Source organism: Psammomys obesus, unplaced genomic scaffold (assembly GCF_907164565.1).
Source record: "Psammomys obesus unplaced genomic scaffold, mPsaObe1.curated_primary_1811, whole genome shotgun sequence".
Lineage (NCBI taxonomy): Eukaryota > Metazoa > Chordata > Mammalia > Rodentia > Muridae > Psammomys > Psammomys obesus.
In genome coordinates, this window is record NW_026585797.1 from 31,405,097 (window position 1) to 31,425,507 (window position 20,411).

General features: G+C 38.6%; 1 non-coding gene across 1 annotated transcript; it reads left to right on the top strand.

Annotated features, from left to right (window-relative positions):
- Window positions 1-805: 805 nt before the first annotated feature.
- LOC129670851 (U6 spliceosomal RNA) lies at window positions 806-907 on the top strand. Its single transcript, XR_008719261.1, has one exon. It is a non-coding gene; the product is annotated as a U6 spliceosomal RNA (small nuclear RNA).
- Window positions 908-20,411: the final 19,504 nt, after the last annotated feature.

Here is a 20,411-nt window from a genome sequence, read left to right on the forward strand (position 1 = left end):
TTACCCCAGCAATAGGAAAGTAACTAGTACACTGAAAAAGAAACATGGAGCAATGATCCTTCAAGGAGGTGCAAGGATTTTGACTTGAAAAGAGTCCAAGGTGCAAAGTACAGTGGGGAGCGGGGGATGGACACCAGTTGTGGTGTAAGGATAAAGCCAAAAGCATAGATATAAAAAAGTCAGGGAACAAGATACCAGTTGCAAGAGGAGTGAAAGAATCATGAAGGTGAGGCTGTTCTAGCTGGCCCTTATGGCATGTGGTTGTATGGAGATAAAGCAAATAACTCCTCAGCCCAGCACGCATATGTCTCTTTCTTGCCGAGTTAGCTCTATATTCTGATGTCCATCCTGCCATTAGGATGGCATTTAAATCAGCTCAAGGTGACACAAGCCAGTGCATACTGGGAACCTGCTTGTTTGCTGATAAGCACATCACTGGGGGTGTGGTGAGTCATTTAGAGCCATGGGAAATAAATGCTCTGGCAATACACAGTAGGTGAAATAAAAGTTGTAAAGTTGGCCCTGCTTCACCTACGCAGAATAAATACAAAATTACATCCACCATAACACCTCTAAAGAAAAAAGTTTGTCGTGCTATAACAAGAAGTAGCAATCAGTAGAAACAATTACTAATGGCACACAAATTCAAACCTCCAGATAAATAAGCACCTAAAAAATTATGAGCTGACAGCCCTTACTGAACTGTGTATAATTTGGCACTAATTAGTAATTTGACAATACTTTAATGCAACCAGGGTTCTTAGAAAAAATCATTTCCATTTTGCACTATTGAAAACAACCCAGAGTGCTCGCTTCGGCAGCACATATACTAAAATTGGAACGATACAGATAAGATTAGCATGGGGCCCTGCATAAGGAAAACAACACAGAGCTTTTAACTAATTTCGTTCAGCTATGGAGAATGCACTACTCAACCATATCTAGAATGTAATAGAATAACTCCAGGAAAAGGTCTAGGATGAAGATTCTTTCATGATCATGAGTATTCTCTAAATAAGGGCAGGTAATTCTATTGTGTTTGTTTTTTTTTTTTAACAGAAAATTATAGTTCAATCCTCAGGAATAAGGACAAACATATTCATGTGCCTCCATATTTCATGAACCTTACACCATTAACTTCAATCTCTTTTTAATATTTTTATTTTCATTATTTTTACTGTGTGTGTGTGTGTGCATGTGCAGTTGTGTGTGCTGATATATATATATATATATATGTGTGTGTGTGTGTGTGTGTGTGTGTGTGTGTGTGTGTGTGTGCCAAGAACAGAGAAGGATTTCAGATGACCTGCTATCACTCTTCACCTTACTCCTTTGATACAGGATCACTCAATAAACCAGAAGTTAGGTGGACAGCCAGTAAACCCTACCAGTCCTATTGTCTCCATCACCGCTCTGCTACCACTGGGGTTACAGACTAACTTACCCTCACGGGAATTTTTTTTTTAACTTTTTATATAGGCGCTAAAGACTCAAACTCTGCTCTTCATGTTTGTACTTGGTAACATTCTTGGCTACTGAGCCAATCTCCGCAACCCCATTATCCTGAATTCTTAACGAACAAATGACTGATTTAAAAACAGGTTCTATGTTGTTAATGCTTCCTAACTAATTAGGCATATGTGTGCCTTTTGCTGGGGCTTCTTTAGAACTGCAACTAGTAACATGACAAAAAAAAAAAGAAAGAAAGAAAAACTAATTCCTTGTAACAATAATTTCACTTATTTTGCTAGGGATGCAGATTTAGAAATAATCTACTCTTTACCAGCTCCTGATAAATTAAAACATATAGTGACGTTAAACAGTAATTTGGATATTTTACCAACTTTATATTTTGGCAATGTTTCATGCCTCATTTGCCTTAAAACTCATTAGATTAGTGCAACAACACGTTTTAATTCAATAGGTTTAAACTTATTTTTCCAAGAAAGTTGGGCCCTGCTTGTTTTCGATGCTTTCATGCTTCAGTTAATATATTGCAAATTTTCCTTTTTCTGTTTGCTCTGTTTTCCTTTATATACCATTTGTTAAAGGTTCTTTATCTTGAGCAAGAAGGAACAGATGAAAAGTAAATTATTCCCTTGGGCTTGTGAAATAGTTTGTCTCTACATCTACAATCTCAATGATTTCTTATATTTTACTGAGCCTTTAACTTGTAACGAGTGTATGCACTAAAGCTAATGTTTCAATGGGAAGAAACAGAGACCGGCATTTGGGAGGTTGCCAGTTGAGGACAGTGGTGGAAAGTATTTATTTTGCAGAACCCAATCACCCCAGCAGTGAGAGCAGTGAGGCACTGGACAAGAAGCAGACTTCTTTATGCCCTAGCACAACCCTGGAGAACTCTAGGACCCTGTAGATGCCACAGTGGTGTGTGTGTATATGTATGTTTGTGTGATTGTGTGTGTGTGTGTGTTTGAGATGTGATCTCACTATGTCTCCCTGCCTGGCCTTGAACAGAGGCTCCTCCAGACTTAGCTTCCCAAGTTCTTATGTTACAGGATATGCCACTAATCCTGTCTCTCATTTCTTTTCACTTAGTTTTATTCTCTTTTTACCTCTCCATTGACTTCTTTTCCACACTTTACTTAGCTATGTGAATCGATTGTCCTACCAAAATATGAATAAACCTTGAGGATATTATGCCAAACAAAATAATGCAATCACAAATGGATAAATGCTGCACGATTCTACTATGCTTTGTACCTGTAATAGTCAAATTCACATAAACGGAAAGAATCATGGCTACTAGGGGCTATGTTAAAAAAAAATATTCATGTAGTATAGAGCTTTGATGAAGAGTGTCAAAGACAAAAATGATGATGTTTGTATCATAGTATAAATGTATTTAATACAACCGAATGGTATTAAATGCTAAAAAAATGGTCTAAGATAGAGGACCACAAAGATGGTTTAGCAGTCATAAGGACTTGCTGCTCTTACAGAGGATCCAAGTTCAGTTCTCATCGCCTTCATGGTGGCTCCTAACAGACTGTAACCCCAACTCCAAAGAATCTTGCTCCTGCCTTTGACCACCACAGTCAACACACATAGCGTATATGCATATATGTAGGTAAATCTGATACATACCAAATGCATCAGATGCATTAAAATGTTTAAACAGTGTGTTTCACACTGTATGTATTTGCCACACACAGAATGTATTAAAAAGTTAACTATCTAGATTCTTAGGTGTCTGATCTATTCTTCTTTCTCTTTTCTTCTTTCTTTCTTTCTTTCTTTCTTTCTTTCTTTCTTTCTTTCTTTCTTTCTTTCTCTTTCTTCCTTCCTCCTTGTCCTCCTCCTTGTCCTCATTGTCCTCCTCTTCCTCTTCCTTCTCCTTTTCCTTTTCCTCTTCCATCTCCTCTTGCTTTTCCTCCTCCTCCTCCTTCTTTACTAATCTAACTGTACTTTTTCTCTCTGGTCCAATTCTGGCTTCAGGCTGCATCCTCACACCCCTACCTCCAAGTTTTCTTTTTATACCAGCCACAGCAGCAAGTCCTGAATGACAACCACTCAGCTAGAATCATAGCTCAGCTCTTTCCTTTCTTTTGACAAATTCTAACATAGCATGTATTATTTTAGCTTCCCAGAAAGCTACTAAGTGCATATAATGTCACTGTCATATTCCTATGAGCATTGGTAACCCCCAAAGAGTATGTACTCAATAAATTTCTACTACTTTGTTAATTATCGCCCTTTTCAGATGAGATGGACCGAGTTGAAACTTTGCATTTTTCTTCCTTATATACCTTAATCTCATATCTGTAATTCCTATTAATATTATTTTCCCAAGTAAAATTTCTTTCCTTGAACATTTTAAGAACCATAGCTTCAAGTTCACCAAGTTGAAAAGCTGAGCTGTAACTGTATCAGTCCTTAAGGAAATCTGGAGTCACCTTCTCCTGTCAGATATCACAGAGAATAAGAGACCCTTCCTTCTTCCTCCTCAGGAGACTTGTGGACATCTCCAGTCACTTTAATGATACTTTGGTTGTTTTTGGGAATCTCTGATACCTAGCTGAAAGATCAAAACAGTACATCTGATTACCTACCTCTGTAAAGTTGTCTTTTATTATGCCAATCTACATACAGTCCTCTTGTAATTACTGTCTATTATCATTATCTTCTAGATAAGGAAATGACTCCAGAAACAAAGTAACAAAGGTGCCTTCCTCCATACAACCAGACTCAGACAAATCACTCTCCTTCTGTCTGGCTCAGAGCTGACACAAAAAGAAAAGTTATGACTGTTGATAGAAAAGAACGATGATATAACCATGGCTACATTTCATTCTAAATCCTAATGTGAACATAAGACATGTGTTGGACGGTAAGCTTGTACATTTGTACTGTAAGCAGCTAAACTTTAGGTCCTCTGTAGCCATGCTGAACAATATGACAACAAGGGGCCATGCACGGCTATAGAGAACTGCACATGGCTATAGAAAGGTTTGCATATTGAAGGAATGGTTGCTTGGATTCAGTTATTTAAATAAAACATTTAAAATTATTCCTCCCTTTTATTTATATACTACTGCAGAATCTTTTATACAGCAAACATGATGATTCCACTGGTCTCAGCTATGAGTCATCAGAATGAGGAGACTTCTGCTCTACCTTAGTGTTCATTGCTCTTGGCTACAGCAGTAGTCCTCAAGCTAACACAACTGAGATGGAACTCTCTGAGACCAATCAATCAGCAGCACATTTGTAAGAAGCAATCATCCCTTGCCATCTATCACTGCAGTAATGCAGATTGAGATTTTTCTGGATCTGCTAGGACTTGGCAGTTACCCCAGCCCCTGGGGACTAGCATTTATCCAGTATGTGAAGAAAACAATGTGCCTCTTTTGCTAAAATAAGTTCTCTCCACTTAACACAAGCAATCTAAGGTGATGAATGCTAATTTCCTTCAAACTATCCCCATGGGGGAAAAAAGTACCTGACAAAACAGAGTACTTTATAGAAAGGTCAAGTTCTGTTAACAAAGTTGATTTTACTTGCTATCTGTGCGTTACCCTTGTTTTCTCTCTGACTAGAGAAGGTTTGCTGGGAAACCTTTGAGGTTCAGTAGATAGAAACAATGGGAATGGATTGTGATTTTTTTTTAAACCGGCTAACTTAGCATTGAAATGTTCACAGTGTCAAGTGGGAAATTAATAATTACACCACTTCTTACTGCTGAATATCTGTCAAGGAGAACAAAACCTTGTCAAGTAGAAGCATAGCAGAGGATGGGAAGCATTTGTGACACCATCCCGTGTCTCTGTATGAAACAGCAAATCAAAGACAAGTTCAATATGTTTTCCCCCCGCCCCAAAGCTAATAGACATAGTACTAGTATAGTGGGACAAATTAAATTAATTTGGTATTCTGCCTGCCTCAAATTATGTATCAAGAAACAAATCCTACCGCATTAAAATATAAAGATTTAAGCTGGTGACATGGCTCTGCAGGGAAGGGTACATGCCACTGAACACCCAGAGCCCTGGTGTTAAGAGAGAACCAATTGCAATAAGCTGATCTCAGATCCCCACACATGTGCACACTGTCACCCCAATAATGTCAACTTAAGTCAAATATAGTTTAAAAAAAATCTCAATGAGGCAGGAACCAAATTTTAGCATTATATAGATTTATATTAATCCAGGGAATGTCTACTCTCACATTAATGAAAATAAGGCAAATCAAGTTTCTATTAGTGACATTAATAAGAGAACTCTGAACATGGATTCTGTTAGGGTACCTATTCGAATCTGTTTACTGTGACCATTTATGATCTGGCTGCAAGATGGGTCAAGCCAGCAGTCAATGTGTTTAATTTGAAAGATTATATTCTCTGAGATTGTCCTGAAAATAGAGCAAATATGTTAGCCCCCTCCCCCTTTTTCACTTTGAGAGAACATTTAGCATAACTGTTGATCATTCAGTACTGCATACAGAGTCCCCTTTTGGGTCCCTCCCCTGGAGACTTCCAGCAGCCAGGCTCCACCCCCAGACTACTCTAGTAGCTAGGCCTAACCCCTGACCCACTGAGGTGCTCCAGAGGCTAGGTCCCTCATGAAGAGCTCCAAAGACCAAGCCTAGACCCCCAGACTTCTCTACTGGCTTCCCTAGGCCTCTCAGGATGTAATGCTCCTTTTCCAAGAGGAGCCAGGTCCCACCCTTAAAAAAAAAAAAAAAAATCCACCAATCCCTGTGTTTGACCCAAAAACAGGCCCCCACAGTTCCTCCAGTCCCAGGCCACCCAGGGAACACCTCCTCCCATACTGAAATCCTATACAAACTCTGACTTCTCTGCTGCTTCTCACCCAAACAGAGGCAGCCACCTTCCTGCATTTCCCCACACCCAAAATCTCTTGTATGATGTTTGTATGACTTTGTGGTGCTCCTTGGCTCCCAACTGCCAAGATACCTTTCCCACCCGAGCTGTAACATTTATAATAATCAACTTAAAAGATAGTGTTTTGGGAGGGAGGGGAAACGGATGGAGAGATGGATCAGCAGGTAATATTGTGTACTGTTCTTGCAAAGCCTCAAGTTCAATTCCCAGTACTCATGTTGGGCAACTCACAAATATCTCCAGGAACTTCATGCTTCCGTCTGGAATCCATCCAAGGGTGCCCGCACTAACTGTGCACATCTCCACATACAAGCACACACATATATAGGCATAATTAAAAGTTAAAAATAAGGAACGGGAGAGGTGGCTCAGTAGAGCACTGTATGCTCTTCTAGAAGACCAGAGTTTAATTCCCGTTACATACGCAACAGTGTGTTTCTAGTCCCTGAGATCTGATACCGTCTTCTGCCCTCAGTAAACACCAGACACAGATGGGATGCAAAGACATACATGCAAGCAAAGCACCCATTCATATTAAACAAAAATAAAACTTGAAAACAAGTTTTAAAATTTTAAATAGATCTGTTTTTTAAAAAGGACGTACTTTGACTCAGTTTCATAGAAGTCCTGGCGCCACTGTAAGGCTGAACGTACAGGTGAGAATTCAGGACACAGAAAGAAATCACTGACCTTATGTCAACAGGAAGCAGAGAAAGGCACATGAAGGGGCCTGGTATAAAACATGGCTTCTGAAGTTGTGCCTCCAGTTCCTACTTCCTCCAGCTAAGCTCTTCTGCAAACATTTCCACCGTATACCCAGAATTCCAGAATTCTTATGTACTGGTCACCTTCTAGAGCGTTAACAGCTGCAAGCCAAACCAACACATGAGCTTCTTGGGGGAAACTCCACATCCACACCATAACAGTAAATATGGTGTGGTTGGTCTGACTTGTGAGTTATTAGAAAAAATCCCTTTAATGAAAAATATTTTCCAACAGATTTGAGAAACCTCATCATTATTGAGTGTCATCTGTGGAATTGTTGATACTATCAGCAGTGTTTTGAGTATCAAGTTCTAAAGTTCTATCACTTATTAGTTTATTGGATTATATAATCTCTCCTAGTCTGATGAAAGAGAGAGATTAAAATCCAAAGGGAGTATATTAGTCAAGGTTCTCTTAAGGAAAAGAATTAATGGATTGAATATCTATTTTGAAGGTAATTTTTTATACTAGTTTATACAAGTCCAACAATGGCCATCTGCATGCTGGACAGGCTTCAAGCCCCATTGCTTCTCAGTCTACAAGGCTGGATATCTCAGCTGTCCCAAGCTGGCAATGAAGGCTTAGAGGATTTTTAGAGATCCAAGGCTCTTCAATCCCTGTGGAAGGGCCAGACAGTCTTTCCCTGATGTGGGCTAAGGATGTGTCAGCATAGAAGATGCACTCTCCAATGGGGAAGGAAGAGAGGCAAAAAATAAATAAGTAAATAAATAAAATGGAAGCAGCTTCTCTTTTGAAACTCCTTATTTGTTGGTTACTCCTGAGGGTGTTGAACCTTCAATGAATTCTTCCAGAATTACCCTTACAGAGCAAACTATAAGCACATCTTTTAGTTCAATCTAATCAAGTTGAAAAACCAAGATTAACTTTCACAGACTGGCTGCAGAGACAACTCAGTTTGGTCACATATTTGATGCACAGGCAAAAAGACTTGACTGTGTTCCATCTCTCATACCGTGCAGAAAAGGCGAAGCACCATAGTGAACGCTTGCAATCTCAGCACTGGGAGACAGGGATATAAGCATCCCAGGGGCTTGCTGCCTACACCTGTAATCTCCAGCTGTGAATCCTAGCAACATCTGTAATCTCCAGGTGCAATGACAGACCCTATCTCAAAAAGTAAACTGGAGAGTAATTAAGAAAGACATCTAACCTTGACTGCTGGCCTCCACATGTCCAAACACGGATGTGAGTTCTCATCTGCACACACAAACACTTCATACACACACACACACACACACACACACACACACACACACACATTAAAAGGGAATGGGGCACCAGGTCAGAAGAGCTGATGGTAACAGGAAAGAGAAAGCTCTAAAACGTGCCACCGGCTCCATTCTTTCCTCAGCACAAGGAACAAGCCTAGAGAAGATGGTGGAAGGTCTTAAACTCAATCCTTGTGAATCATTTTAAACTCAAATATACATGCTACCTTCATCGTGGGATTAAATTCCAATAGATCATACTTTAAGTCTTATGGCTAAAAATTTTAAGCACACACACACACACACACACACACACACACACACACACACACTGTAGCCTTTAGCCTGTATAGGATACACACCTTAGTAACAGTTCCAAGATTCTACACACCTCCAAGTCCTACTGTTATCACCAGCTGAAAGCCGATAAGTCTTAATTGTCTCTAAACCACCTCCAGCTGTGTAACCTTCTTTTCATACAAGATCTCTATAAAAGAAAGGCTCATAAAATAGTTTTCCTAGCACTATGTTTATGCTGAGATTTAAATTCCAATTACAAAGAGAAATTATATCTACCATTTGATGCAAATGTGCCTGAACATGTTATGGCTATAAAAGTAAAACCTACTTAATCCTCTCATAAACTTAGTAATTCTATAAAACTCGTATTGTTTCATGGACATAAAATGTGAAGACAATCAGCATTCAGAACAACATCCTAAGTCAGGAGCACAATTTTCCATCATATTCGCTGCTTTTCCCCTCTCCATCCACTTGACGTAACAAGCAGAGTGAAATACGTTTCCCACATGCTGAAAATAAGCATGGCGTTTATTGTACGATGGCTGATGGAACCGGTGGATGAGCTGTTCTAGACTGAAAGCTTTTAGGACTGTTTATTATCTCCTTTTCAAGTTAACACAGTCATATTTTTCTATGTCTACCCAAATCTGCAACATAAATCTGAACATTTTAAAAATGGGTAAGCTACTTTTCACTACTAAAAACACTCACAACCTTACCACAATCTAAAAAGCTGTCCATTCTCACTCTGATTATTTAGTCAAAGTGGGAACCACCAGCGCTTTTTGGGATAGGATGTGCATGGTTCCCAAGCCCTTCTGATTGATATATGGTCTGTACATGGCCGGTACAAAAAGACTTCAGTTCTGGAGAGACAGCAGGAATTCATACCATGGCATGGAAGATCTTACTTCCAAAGAAACTGAGATGGCAGAAAGGAAAGATCTGATATTTTGCCTGAATTTTCAGTGACATTACTAAATGTTCATGAAGAAAAAAATACCAGTGTCTTAGCTATTGCAATGACAATTCCTATTGCAATGACAAAATTCCTCTCTTCGGCATTCACTCTCCTTGCCCATCCAGGACACCTGGGGGACATCTAAAAGTCTATTACTTTTTGTCACACCTAGCCATCCCATCATCCCATGCAAACAGTGAATAGGATTTATATGAAGTTTAAGTTCATGGCAATTGGAGGGGTGGAGCCATGAAATTTGATGATGAAGGCAGAGTCGCTATCTGCCAACCCTTTTACCTTTTTCCTCTTACTGTACATATTTTCTAGAAATGCTAGGTTAGTGGTAAAGAATTATAGTATTTATTCATGGTCATGTTTTAGGAAAGTTTTCTGAATAATGTATTATGGCATATAATGAAAGAGCCGAGTAGCAAGCAATGAAAAAATAGTTCCTGTTTTACTGCTTTGCTCAGTCTTTCTAAGAAGAACACCAGCTTGCATTCTTAAGAGTCATGGAGTTATCTTTGACTAAAAAATGGAATGCAAGAGGAAAAAGTTACCACCAATTAACTAGATAACAAAGCAACCCCTGAACATCATGCTAGCACACTATGGAATGGGCAGGGTTAACCTAGGAAGCTTTTATCAAGAGTCAGTAGAAACTCCATGGCCTCACCAGTTAATAGCTACTATGTCTTCTGTGAAGTTCTATTTTAATAGAGCTTTGTATATGCTTAACGAATCAGAAAAGATCATTTGTCTCCCTCTCTGTGAACTGGGCCACACAGTGAGTTGCCGATGTCTTTTCATTCATTCTTTCTTTTTAAATTTTATTTCCTCCAAAAGAAAAGGCAATAAAAGTCTTCTAGGGTTGACTCCACATGAACAGAATACATTCACAAGAATGAAAGTTTCTCATGAGGAAAAGAACCTTCCAGCACCATAGGCGGAGATTAATATCTGGGAGTAAATAGACCACAGACCATTTGCTAAATTTTGTTTCAAACACTGTCTCTCAAGAATGACTTCAACAAGCCAGGACAAAATCCATCTTGTTAATTTGTAGTCACACCATGTAACTCAGGCTTTTTACAGAAAGGCACTGGTCTCTCAAGAAAGGTTAAAGAATTGGTAATATACAATTGTCTGTGAACCTGCTGCTGAGCACCAGGCAGGAAGGTGATATGCCCTCTCAAGCTATCCTACCTGCCTATACATGGGATAGAGAGCAAGTGATCCCTGCTGGCAGATGTCCAAGACACACCATGAGTTCCCAGATGCATGGTGGTGTCTGGATTTTCTCATAATGCAGCTCAAGAGAAAGGAAGAAAAAGAGAGAGAAAAAGGAAGGAAGGAAGGAAGGAAGGAAGGAAGGAAGGAAGGAAGGAAGGAAGGAAGGAAGGAAGGAAGGAAGGAAGGAAAAGAAACACAGGTTCCAATAATCATTGAGTGACCAACCTAGCCTAACATTGGCAGCTCTTCAAGCCATATTGGCATAATGGAGTCACCATGGTACCACCTTACCTTGCTTTACTGGACAGAATGTAGAACAGTCTGGAATCTCCTCAAGAGTTTGACACCAAAGGTAAGAGAGATTAATAGTAAGGATGTCAAGAGAGCCATTGAAAGGGCCCCCTTATTTAACTCTGTGTTAAAGTGTTCAGCTGGAGCAACAATGAGGGACTTGTGCTATGAAGCTTCATAAGAACATAAAAAGAATAAGAGGGATTTTCTCCATGCAGTGGAGTAAATAAAAAATTTTAATGACAATTCACATGGTAATAAAGCTAATCACAAGTCACACCTAGACTAATCATCCTTAGGCTGCTAGCTCCCAAGCGTTTTTCAAGAGATACTGATAAAATCCTAACTATGCAAAGCTAGAATAATGTTTCTACCCTAGTTAGAGGCAACATATTGCTTTTCAACTGAGGTAAAATGGAAAGGCCCATCTGCCCACTTCAGCTAGCTCAAGTTAAAATATGCTGACAATGTGAAAGAGTGAGAACAAGTGTGAGAGAGGGTGATAATTGTGGAGGAATAGATAAAGGGAGAAAGGCAAGATGCAAGGAATGAATAAGTGCATTTTCTCTTATGTTTTCTGTACCTCAATAGCCCTAACATTTCTGGCTCTTTAATCCTTTCCTCCCACCCCATCTTCCAACCACTGTTTTCCACTGCTCCTTCTTTGGTAGGCTCAACTAGGATTTGATTGCATTCCACAGAGTTACTGTGCATGGAACTGAATCTCCACTGTAAAGGTGCTGAGTGGCAGAGCCTTGTGAGAGGTGACTAGAGTAGAAAGCCTCTATGCCCATGGATGAAGGAATGTGATACTTAGTACTTTTTGGTGCTGTGATAAAACACCAAAAGTGACTTATGTAAGCAATAGTATTCTGGCTTATAGTTCCAGAGGGGATATCCATAATGTCAGGCAAATCATGGCAGCAGATGGCCATAGCCTGAAGCTAAGTGATCACATCCTCAACAGCAAACATGAGAGAGCAAACTGGAAGTGAAGGTAAAAGCACTCAAAGCCTTCCCGTGATTATGTAATGCCTCCAAGACTCTGCCACCTGCAAGTGTCATAACCTCCCCAAACAGTGCTACCAACCAGGGAACAAGTAATGAAGACATTTCTCACTCAGACCACCATAAATGCCATTATCATAAAAGTAGCTTGGTTTGATGAGAATGGGCTTTCAATAGAAGTGAGTTAAGTCACATCTTGTTCTCTTGCCTTCCCATCCTTCATCATGAATGACACCACATGAAGTCTCTTGGAGGTTATTGACACCTTGATATTGAACCTGCTGACCTCAGGAACTGTAAGAGATAAACCCTGATGTTTACCCAGATTTGGATTATTTCGTATTTTTGTATTTCTTGTATTTGTCATTATGTTAAGAAAATAGAATAAGACAAGGACCTCTTGTTATCTATCCCCTGTGGTGTGACCCTGAATGGTGTGAAACATCCATGGCCTCATACTCCACTAAGTCTATGTGAGACCAAAGAATGTGGTCTGTTCCCAAATCTAGTGTGGGGAAAGGTGTAGCAGAAAGTTTTGGTGTCTTTGAAAACTCATGTTATGAAAAGAAGTTTTTGTTTCAATCCCAGGTTGGGATATGGAGCTGATTCAGATTGTCCATAGCAGCAAACTAATTGCCTCACGTGAGCCCTGAGAGGTGATCTTCACCAGCTGCACACAATTTCATTCTGAGGACTGTGGAGAGCGAATAAATACCAGAACCCAGAGAGAGGAAGGGGGACTCTGAGAAAGAAGAATGCTGGTGCTCCCTGCTGCTGCTCCTGGTTGCTGTTGATGCCCTTTGATGAGAGGAAGTTGGAGATATCCTGAAATGAAGGTTGGACTTGCTCCAAAGAACCCAACAATCCTAAACAGCAGAAAGTAGACAGAGAGAACTATGTACCCTCTCCCCACTAACTTTCTTTTCCTCCTGCCTGGTGTTGGAAGGAATTGAGGTGGAAAAGGGAGGTCGTGGCATAAGAACTCAAATAAAGTAGATTAATATGACTACAGAAAGGGTTGCTCATTGTCCCTGGGCCTGAGAAGTCTTCTGAGATAGGCTTTTCCTGTGTTATCCACATGCAGCCATGGCCACTTAAAGTGCAACTGGACTGATAAGCACTCTACAGTCTCTGGGAAGTTCAGGAGAGCTTAGAAGCATCATCTCCCTAGCACATGAGATCTAAAATAATCTTAACACAAAAGCAAAACCTTTATATTTAACTGAGCCACAACCTCCCCAAACACCTCCAGGACTGCCTAGTTCTATTACGCAATTCGAGTTTGGCAGGTTCCAAAGGTTTGAGAACTTCCTTAAATCCAAATGACTGACCACAATGCTAACAGCATAATCCAACCCCTCACAGTCATGTGCTACCCAGGTACTATGCTGTTATCTGTTGGCTGACACTCAGAATTCATAGGCTTCTTTACCAATGAATCCTTGAACACTGTTACAGTCTGTTACTTCTCTGGTTCTTATGATACTCCAATCTCTGACAGACCAGGCCCCTATTTCTGATTTTGCTAATTTTTAGCTTTCTTCTATTTTTTGACACTAGTATTATGATAAATTCAACACAGCTTATATCCAAAAGTTTTGTGGAAATTTATTCTTCAAAAGTTAAAAAAGGGGTGGTTCATATTCCAGATAAACAATATATCCTTTTTAAAATCAATAGTTGCATTCATTTATTTGAGGTGGGCCTAAAGAGGGTAGTGGCCTGCACATGGGTCAAACAGCTCACATATAGATCAGAGGACAACTTTCAGGAGTTAGTTTTCTCCTTCTTACATGTGGGGTTCTGGAATCAAACTCAGGTCTTCAGACTCGTAGCGTCTTTATCCATTGAGCCATCTTGCCAGTCTATCATATATATAGTATTTCTGAATGCTGATGTAAAGATCTGGAGAGAATATAATTTAAGCAAAGCCACAGAACTTGGACATTGTCTCAGTTACTTTTCTATTTCTGTGACAAGAAACCATGAACAAGGCAACTTATAAAAAGCATTTATTTGGGGCTTACAGTTTCAGAGGTTTAGAGTTCATGCTCACCAGTCCAAGGAGCATAGCAGCAGGCAGACAGGTGTGGTGCTGAAGGAGTAGCTAAGAATCCATATCTTGAGACACAAGCAAGCTGCAGAGAGAGCTGAAACCTCAACACTCACCCTCAGTGATGTACCACCTCCAACATGGCCACAACTCATAATCCTTCCCAAACAGTTCCATCAGCTGGGAACTAAGAATTCAAGTATATGAGGCTCTCACTCTCATTCAAACTATGATGGATATTAACCTGTAACAATTGTTTTGTCACAAATACCTTGGTTTGCTCACAATATTTGGGTTTGTGACCTAATGGACGACCATGATTCTGATGTTGAAGTCATACATAATTACAAAGACACGATGACCTAAAGTATTTTATGTATTAAATTACTTTCCTTATTGTTTTCCTAAAAATACCAGACAAGAAACAACTTAAGGGAGAAGGAGTTTATTCTGGTTTACAGTTTGAGGGAATACATGCCATCATGTTAGCTAAGTCTCTGTGGCCGGAATGGGAGGTCTGCTGATTACACTGTAATGGAAGTCAGGAAGTAGGCAGTGAGTAGGAAGTAGGATCAGGCTACAAAACCTGAAGGTTTCCCTCAAGAAACAACTTTCTCCAACAAAACTCCATTCCCTAAAGGTTTCACAGCCTTCCCAAAGAGCACTACCAGCTGGAGACCAAGTGTTGGAACACAGGAGCACATGTGGGACATTTCCCCTTCAAACCACAACATCTGTCTCAGGCCCACATAGGCTCATGACCACCTCATAAAGCAACATGCACTTATTCCAACTTCAAAAGTCTCCCCTAGTCATTAACATGCCAAGCACTGTTGTTCTTTTTTTAAAGTGTCAATTCAAGCCCTCTTTGAATTCAAAACACTATGTAAATTAGAAGTCCCTGTAAAAATCAAAAGGTAAATAATGTAGTTCTAACATATGATGACAAAGGTTAAATCTTCACATTATAAGGTGGGTCAGATAGGAACAAGGCAAGGAAAGACTGGACCAAAACAGGGCTAAAACCCAGAAGAGCAAATAACAAAGCCCAAAGTTCTACATCCAGCAGTTACAACTCACTGTGGCATCATCTGGCTTCAGAGATCATATTTGTCCTTGGCAGAAGTTTATTGACCCTGACATCTCCAACCATCTTGGCTTCATCATTGGAATGTAGGCTTCATCTTCGCAGCTTCAGAAAATGGCCTCTCAGAACTTTCTTGTAGGGAGCCGGATCCCAACAACACATCGCCTGGCTTTAACAGAAACTGTGGAGCAAGATCCCATGATACCCTTCATGGTGCAACTTTTATGTCTGCAAAACCAGTCTCACATGAATGATGTTGCCAGGTTCTGCTGCTAGATGGATGGAGGATGGAGGCTGGCCCCTTTGGACCAAAGCTATAGGTTCCCTGCGTTAAATATATGAAGACAAGATACACTTGTTCTTAAGCCAGGAACCACTTAACCTCCTTGCTCAGTTTAGGCACTCTCTTTTCAAATAAATTTGCATGTCAGGAGTCAAAGTCTTTGAAGGGTGGGTCTTATCCTTGGAGCAGCTTTTCTATTTTTGCAGCACACATCAGAACTTTTCTTTTTAAGAGTTAGAGCCTTTCCGGAACATATGCTTTAGTTGCAATTTTGAACTTACCCAACTCTTTTCTGAACAAACTGAACATGTTTTTATTTTTCTGTCCCACTTACTGCTTTTTACTGGAGATCTGGGTAAAATTGATAAGCAATAACCATGACACAGCCAGAATGTTACCCAGCCCTGCAATTTCTTCAGCCAAACATAATTAGTCCACTATTTTCAAATACAACCTAATTAAAGTTTTCAGAGTACAGTCAGACTTTTTGTCATAACTTCACATGAATGGCATAGAGTTCCTATAGAGTCCTTGGTCCCTTCCAAAACGCCATGAGCTGGACCTCCAAAGACAACATTTTCTTCCTTATTTTGGTTTTCCAAACTGCCTAGATCGTTAAATTCTTCTTGCAATATTTAAGGACTTTCCTAGCTCAGATTCACAAATTCTTTCACATCCTTTCCACAAACCAGCTCTAAAGACTTAAGAACCACATAATTAGGTTTATCACAGTCCCATTTCTTAACATCAATTTCTATATTAGTTACTTTCCACATGGCTATGATAAAATACCTAACAACAAGCAATATGAAGGAGGAGGGGCTTGTCCTATCCTACAGTTTGAGAGGGCACATTCCGTCATATAAGGGAAAGCATTGTGTTGTGAATAGTAGACCAAATGAATACCTTGCATTGGCAGTCAAGAAAGACAGAGATGAACAGAGAGTGTAGCCAGGCTATACAACTTCAAGACTCATCCTCTGCACCCCACTTTTTCAAGCAAAGTTGTATCCAAGATTCTATCCACAACCTTGGGAAATAGGTATCTAGATACAAGTCTATTTGAAACATTTCACATTCAAACCACAATAGTGGGTGAAGGAGGCAGGGATTCTAAAATGAGATCCTTGTAATCTCCCAAGCGTTACTTCTCATTTCTAGTGTTACTTATATGATACTATTACAATGCATTCTGTGATGTACGTGTGTGTTTATTAATCAGTTGCCTTAACATAGATATTATCTAAATAGGACAAACATAATCATCGGTGCTTTAAAACGAGAGAAACAGAAGGTGTCACCAGGAAACCAGGAGGTTTAGAAGCCTCAGAGATGAGTCTAAGATGACATCAGATATGGAAAACTTTGTCATAGATTTTCTGGATGCTTGTGTACAAGCTATACTTCTGGAACTTACAAATACTAAAGTAATTGAAAACTGAACTATTACATTGTAGAGTACAATATTTTTTGTCACAGATTTTTCTTTGTCATTCATTAATTTCAAGAAATAAAATTAATTAGATTTAGAAACTGGGGTTTGCTTGTGCTTATACTACTTACTTTTATTTTAACTATAAACTGACTCAAACAAATAACTAGATGGAGAGACTCACAAAAACATGAGCTTTTCAGCATTCTTTCAGTATTTTCTTCTCATCAAGGCATTTTCATTTGTTCCATGAACCACATATTGACAAAACAATTTCAGTTTACCACTTGATGGCCTTGATTCTAAAAAATCTGCCAGAAAATATTGCCTCATGAATGAACTGATAAATTAGATCAATTACAATTTTAAGGTAAAATTATGCCTACACGTTGAAACAAATGATCAGCTTTATAATTTTATCTGAGAATTGACAAGGATTCTTTACAGTTTCCGTAATAAGAGGGAGCATCTGCTGCAGTGAATAAAATTTCATAACAGTTTATAATTTCAAATGAACCAAATAAACCACTATGTCAATGATTCGTAATTTATAGGACTTTTAAATCTCCACAATTAGCAATGTCAAGGTGCCCTGAGAAAGAGCCTGGCCTACCTAAGTAATAAATGGTCACTTCTGGATTTATTCACAGCTCTCTTATTCAAGTAATTTTGTACTAAATTCCCTGCTTTAGAATTCACTACCCATTTAGAATAGTGTTATTTCCTGGCTGTGAGGTGTAGCCTCCCCCCCAAAAAGCATATTTTAATTTTGTCCTATTAGTCATAGCTGAAAGGACACTTCCCTGAGCATCATCAACATGAATGCTTGAAAGTGCTAATTGATTATAAATGAGAATATGACTAACCTAAGGAGAAATGAGGATGTGAATATTTTAAGAATAAACAGAGCTTTAGAGCTTGGACAAGAACATAGAGAAGGTGATGTGTATATTGGGTAAAGGAAGGCTAAGTAAGGGTTGAGTAAAAGAAATACCAAAATGACTTGAAGCAGATACTTCTTAAATTACTGTTTGTGAAATAATGCAAATGAAATAATCAAAAGATATGAATAATAAGAAAATATTTTGTCAAATGGCCTTTAATTTCAAATAAAATGATTATTTTCTTGAAAAGTCTAAAAAGTATACAATGTTTTCACTGCAACTAAATTAAGCAAGATTATGAGATAAAGGTCAATATGGATAAATAAGCTGTGTTTCTATACATTTGCAGTAAACAAATGAATAGATAAATTTAAATATTTCTGTTTGTAATAGAATCAAAAGGATAATCTTTAGAGTTAGCAAAAAATTGACAAAATATTTGTTTGATCTAAAAACATGAAATATATACCTTAATAGTATATTAGAAAAAAATCATTATTATCAAGATGTTAGTTTTGCTTAATTACTTTATAGAATCAACATGATCCTAACAATAATTCAAACAGATTTTCTTATAGCTCTTCACTAATCACTTCTCAAATTTACTTAGACATATAACAGCCCTCTATAGCCAAGGCAGTCTAAATTAACAAAGAAAGCAGGAATGCTTCGGTTGTTTAGTCTTAACCTAATCAAAACTTGCAATAGCACAGAAAAAAAAAGTGGTATATTATTAACATAAGAAATAAACAAGTAGAGGTTAGAACAATATATATAATATAATAGGGCATCAGAAATGGAATTCCAGTAGACTGCCTTTCAATGAAGATGCCAAAGCAATTTACTGGGAACAGAAAATTACAATAAATGGTAACCCCCCAAAAAGAGGTTAAAAGATCTTTGAATTGTGGTTAGTTTAATAATCATAACACAAGATGATTTACATCTTGTAAAAAAGTAAAGGCTGAAACTTTAAATTATTTTTAAAATATTGGTTTACAAATCTTTAAAGACAAAAATAAAAATTTCAAGTTACAGACTGAGAAAAAATATTTGAAATGCACCAACCTGGCACGAGATTTTTATCCAGAATATAAAGGATGGACACAGTTTTGTAAGAAAAAGATAAACTAAAAAAACAGCAACAAAAAAGAAACAAAAGACTTAAATAGCCACTTTGTAGACTACAGATAAAGTGTACAGTAAGCACATAAAAAGGTACTTGACATCCTCCGTTATAAAAAAGCACAAATTAAAATTATAGGCAGAATGGCTATAACTGAAAAGACGTTGACAATACCAAATGTTGAGGAGGATGCGAACAACTTGAACTCCCACATGGCTGGTGGGCATGTGAAATGCTGCAGCCACGTTGGAAAGCAGTTGGCATTCTCTGTAAAATTAAATATACATCTACCCTCTAACCCAGCAAGTGATTTCTGAGTATTTACATTGCCACCTCCACAGCCCACACAAGCAACAAATTACAATTCCACCCGGAGACCTGTACAAGCATCTTCAGAGTAGCTCTTATAGAGAGCATCCAGATGTCACATGTCAACAGGGAGGACAATGCAACAATATGGAAGGATATTTAAAAATTGATAAGAAGCAAAACGTAGTAAGCAGCCACATGGCTGCTCCCAGAACACTGTCTGAGTAAAATGGTAAGACCCAGAAGACTGTAAAACAGCTACATCAACTTACAGGAAATCCAAAACCAAGCAGAATTAATCTGCAGATGATGAAAGATTAGAAAGCATTTGGAAAGCACTTGTCTCTTGAAGGGAAGTGACCAGAAAGCGGCCTGTGAGAAGATGGTGGACTCCTGAGGCAGTTGTATGTCATGTTTGAGGTGATTGTCAAAATCCCTCACACTAAAACCTGGTATCAGGATTTTTTCTTTACATATAAATAATTCTTTCTTATATATAAGTAAATAATTCATTACTCCCAAAATAAACTGGAAATATTATGACACGGTGTCATTTTTGGTTAATGTTGATTGGCAAATAAAGAAAAAGAAGTTGTCTCTGCACTTTCTTATATTAAAACACCTGGAAATTAACTTTTTAAAACGCTTATCCCTAAGCCTAAGTCAAACGATTTGGTTAGGGTCTCAAGAAGCTTCCCGATGATGCAGAGCCCAAATAAGAAAAATGCTTGCAATTATGAGTATTACTGTGCAGAAAGGACTTTAATTCATAGATAACCTACCTATTCCTGTGCACAGAATGCACAGAGCTGCGTCTTAAGTGGAACCCCCCAGTCTAGGAAAAGTTCTCTGGGAGGTTGCTCCAGGGTGCTAGCATTCTTTGACATTTATCTATGGCCACTAAAATTTAGCACCTGGACTAAATAATAATGTAATTTTAAAGCCCTTCCTTTAAAAATATTTGACATTTACTTGTTTACAGCATACACTCCCTTTCAGTAGCACAGAAACCAAGGAGCTCAACACCTCATAGCAAAAATAACTAGTAAAAATAGGCAGCGACCAGATGGCACATACTGATAA